Source organism: Electrophorus electricus, chromosome 6 (genome assembly GCF_041902795.1).
Source record: "Electrophorus electricus isolate QZ-2024a chromosome 6, ASM4190279v1, whole genome shotgun sequence".
In the NCBI taxonomy this organism is placed as follows: Eukaryota; Metazoa; Chordata; class Actinopteri; order Gymnotiformes; family Gymnotidae; genus Electrophorus; species Electrophorus electricus.
In genome coordinates this window covers 10,072,470-10,076,591 of record NC_137502.1, presented here as the reverse complement: position 1 = coordinate 10,076,591, position 4,122 = coordinate 10,072,470, and the positions used below count along the sequence as shown (strand labels likewise).

General features: G+C 42.3%; 1 long non-coding RNA gene across 1 annotated transcript; it reads right to left on the bottom strand.

The window, feature by feature from the left end:
• Positions 1 to 3,091: 3,091 nt before the first annotated feature.
• On the bottom strand, positions 3,092 to 3,646 carry LOC145658594 (uncharacterized). Its single transcript, XR_014124216.1, has 2 exons — positions 3,491 to 3,646; positions 3,092 to 3,279 (listed from the first exon to the last, which is right to left on the bottom strand). It is a non-coding gene; the product is annotated as an uncharacterized LOC145658594 (long non-coding RNA).
• Positions 3,647 to 4,122: the final 476 nt, after the last annotated feature.

Here is a 4,122-nt window from a genome sequence, read left to right as displayed (position 1 = left end):
CATTTTAGTGAATTATTATGATTATGAATTATGACTGCTCAAGTAAGGACATCCATGTATGCAAACAAAGCCATTATAATAAACACTCTCTCTCTCTCTCTCTCTCTCTCTCTCTATATATATATATATATATATATATATATATATATATACAGTGCATCCAGAAAGTATTCACAGTGCTTCACTTTTTCCACATTTTGTTATGTTTCAGCCTTATTCCAAATTGGATTAAATTATTTTTTTCCCCTCAAAATTCTACACACAATACCCCATAATGACAAAGTAAAAAAAGTTTGTTTGGAATTGTAACAAATTTATTAAAAATAAAAAAAACAAAAAAATCACATGCACATAAGTATTCACAGCCTTTACCATGACACTCAAAATTGAGCTCATGTGCATCTTGTTTCCACTGATCATCCTTCAGTTGTTTCAACAACTTGATTGGAGTCCACCTGTGGTAAATCCAGTTGATTGGACATGCTTTGTAAAGGCACACACCTGTCTATATAAGGTCCCATAGTTGACAGTACATGTCAGAGCACAAACCAAGCCATGAAGTCCAAGGAATTCTTTGTAGACTACTGAGACAGGATTGTATCGAGGCACAGATCGAGGGAAGGGTACAGAAAAATTTCTGCAGCATTGAAGGTCCCAATGAGCACAGTGGCTTCCATCATCCGTAAATGGAAGAAGTTTGGAACCACCAGGACTCTGAGTGATCGGGGTAGAAGGGCCTTAGTCAGGGAGGTGACCAAGAACCCAAGGGTCACTCTGACAGAGCTTTAGCATTGCTCTGTGGAGAGAGGAGAACCTTCCAGAAGGACAACCATTCCTGCAGCACTCCACCAATCAGGCCTGTATGGTAGAGTGGCCAGACGGAAGCCACTCCTCAGTAAAAGGCATAAGACAGCCTGCTTGGAGTTTGCCAAAAGGCACCTGAAGGACTCTCAGACCATGAGAAACAAAATTCTCTGGTCTGATGAAACAAAGATTCAACTCTTTGGCCTGAATGCCAAGCGTCATGTCTGGAGGAAACCAGGCACCGCTCAGCACCTGGCCAATACCATCCCTACAGTGAAGCATGCTGGTGGCAGCATCATGCTGTGGGGTTGTTTTTTGGCAGCAGGAACTGGGAGACTAGTCAGGGAAAGATGAATGCAGCAACATACAGAGACATCCTTGAAGAAAACCTGCTCCAGAGTGCTCTGGACCAGGGTGAAGGTTCACCCAACAGTACAATGGCCCTAACCACACAACTAAGATAATAAAGGACTGGCTTCAGGACAACTCTGTGAATGTTCTTGAGTGGCCTAGCCAGAGCCCAGACTTGAACCCAACTGAACATCTCTGGAGAGATCTGAAAATGGCTGTACCCCGGCGCGCCCCATCCAACCTGATGGAGCTTGAGAGGTTCTACAAAGAAGAATGGGAGAAACTGCCCAAAAATATGTGTGCCAAGCTTGTAGCATCATACTCAAAAAGATTTGAGGCTGTAATTGCTGCCCAAGGTGCTTCAACCAAGTATTGAGCAAAGGCTATGAATACTTATGTACATGTGATTTTTGTTTTTTTTATTTTTAATAAAGTTGCAAAAACTCCAAACAAAGATTTTTTCACTTTGTCATAATGGGGTATTGTGTGTAGGAGTTTGAGGGGAATTTTTTTTTTTTTAATCCAATTTGGAATAAGGCTGTAACATAACATAAAATGTGGAAAAAGTGAAGCGCTGTGTGTGTGTATATATATAAATATTTGTCATTTCACTTTTCTTGGGGATTAATTAGTCCAGAGGCCTATAAGAGCTTGTCAAGGAAAAAACGTGTGTATGGGTGCATGCATGTATATGTATATTAGGAACCAAGCATTAAACCATTAAGCTGCAATAAAACTGAGACACAATTGTCTTGGAGAAAAGAAAAACCATGTTCAGTTAGCACAGGCTGTATCAAAAGCCATAGAACCAGAGGACATTAAAATCATAATTCTCACCTTGCATAATCTCTCATGATTCAACTGTATATGTAAACAGATATGCATTGGTGTGTTGTAAGGTGTTCTGCCATTATCTGATGATATGTTTGCAGAAAGTGTGTTACATCTCTAGAGAGACAATTGCCTCCTGGCCTCTTTTTGGTGGAGAATGGAAAAAGATACACATATACACAGACCCGCGCACGCATGCACACACACACACGCACGCAGCATTAGTTTAGCTGCAGATGCAGTTACTGCATCAACACTTCTAACGTGACTGCCATGTGGCCTCTGCAAGTCCAACCCTCATCAACATGTGCTTCATGTATCTGGATCTCTTTTTATCTCATTCTTATTTTTTATGTCATTCTTTCTCTTTCTCTCTTATCCCTATAGGCTCTATTTGCTTTCTGCTAGCAAACAAGAGGTTAAAAAGACTATAAGAACCATCTCATGTACAGACAGTGGAGGGGGGGGTTGAGGTGTGAGTGTGTATGCACTCGTGTCTGTATTTGCCAGTGCCTCTGCCTTGCAGAGCTTGAAATGAGTTCAGAGGCAGTCTGGAGGTGAGACTGATCTCTTCCTTCCTTCTTTCTTCCTCCCTCCTTCTCCCTCTTTCTCTCTTGTTCATTGCCCTGGTTTTAGGAGTGTGATGCGATGGATTTGGGAGCGGAAAAGTACACAAGCGGATGTATGGGCTTCTGCTGCCCCTCCTCTCCACCCGAGAAGCCGATCCATGTCCTATCACCATTCCTGTGAGAGTGTGCATGAAGGGGAGAGAGAAGGAAGGGAGCCAGTGCTTGTGTGTGTGTGTGTGTTTGTGTGTGTGTGTGTGTGTTTGTGTGCATATGCGCATGTGTGCATGTCCCAGCACCCATTCTGAGGGGAGGAGGGAGCTTTAACTGGCCGTTGGATGTCACAGAAGCAGGAGTGTGTGAGAGAGCGCAGACAGAACAGCCGGGGGTCCTGAGACGCTATTTAAGACTACACACACATCAGATTTTGCAATGAAAATAAAAATGATAAAACAAACAAAGGGAAATAGTCAGTGTACACACACACACACACACACACACACACACACACACACACACACACACACACACACTCAGTCTGCATAATAAAACAAACTTTATTTAATAGTCCACAATTTGGTAAGGTGACCTGCAATTTTAAAATCCACATTCCACAGTCTGCATTTCTCAAGCATTGCAGATTATTATTATAATGTTAAGTATAGAGACGATCTCTATGCTGCATTAGTTCTGCTGTCCTACTGCAGAGGTACACGTGGTCAAAGTGCTGTGTGTAGGGGTAGAGAGAGAGAGAGTGAGGGAGAGTGTAGAGAGGGAGGGTGGGAGTGTTAGAGAACAATAATCAAATACATTAGAGCAATCTAGCCAGAGAGACCAATGAAGACTTTGTCCCTAGGGTGTGGCAGTCACTGCTATAGGTGTGTGTGTGTGTGTGTGTGTGTGTTCCTGTCTTGGAGGGGATCGAACACTTCACTTACCATAAGGAGGCAGATGGCGGATTCAGGCATCAGCTGTACAGCCATGTTCCCCTGCTGCTCCCTCCCTCACCCAAACCTTAGACGCACTGCACAGGTAACACCCAGCACCTCCAGCACACTGGCAATGCCCACGAGACCCCCAGCACAGTGGCTCTCCGCCGTGGAAGGTAAACACATACTTTCAGAGTTAGACTGATTTGACTGAAACACTAATCAATATCTTAACATTGTTTAACTGCAAAAGTGTATAAATGGTTTTGATAACCACTGAAAAGATATGGAATGATGAAATGTATGTAGGGCCATTCTAATGTACTACTGACCAATCATTCTCTGCCTCAGGAAGTGTCCTTAATCTCTTATCCAACTCTCTGAGAAAAGGAGAGCGATAGAGAGAAACAGACAAAGCAATATGTAAATGTGCAAAGTAAATGTGTGTATCTTGCTTATGGTCAAAGAAAGAAATCTAATAATTCTGTACTAGACAAATGTGTGACAGATTTACTTAGAGAAGTAAAATAGTTTGAGGAGTTCAGAGTTTTAATAGTGTTGCAGAAGAACAACAAAAACATTGCCTGAATTTCAGAATCCCAGAAAACAGGCACAGAAAATTTGAGAGCAGACTGCTAAAT